Raw genomic sequence first — 370 nt, 5'->3', positions numbered from 1 at the left:
TCTGAATCCATAAAAGAAAAAGTCAAAGTCATTTTTGTGCTTATAGGACCTTCTGCTTTCTTCCTTGATGCCTGGACAAATCCCTTACTTTTCTCCTTTTTCTTTTAATACTCACTATGGGGTAGGTGGGGGTGGGGGGGGTTACGAAGAGAGGTTTTGCAGTCTACCTTTTAGTTAATCCACGAAAGTTCTCTTTTTAAAAAAAAAAATTAGAAATATATTATTGTTATTATTTAACCCAAATGAGGAATTGTATGGAAAACTGTGAATATTTTCTTAGTAAAATCAAATGATTCTAATATTTTAAGGCATATTGTTTAAATATGCTATGGCCTCTAAAACGCTTATTAAACATTAAATAGATACAAGC

This window comes from Pteropus alecto, unplaced genomic scaffold, assembly GCF_000325575.1.
Source record: "Pteropus alecto unplaced genomic scaffold, ASM32557v1 scaffold103, whole genome shotgun sequence".
Lineage (NCBI taxonomy): Eukaryota > Metazoa > Chordata > Mammalia > Chiroptera > Pteropodidae > Pteropus > Pteropus alecto.
The sequence above is the reverse complement of the archived record's forward strand: the minus strand, read 5'-3'. Positions refer to the sequence as shown.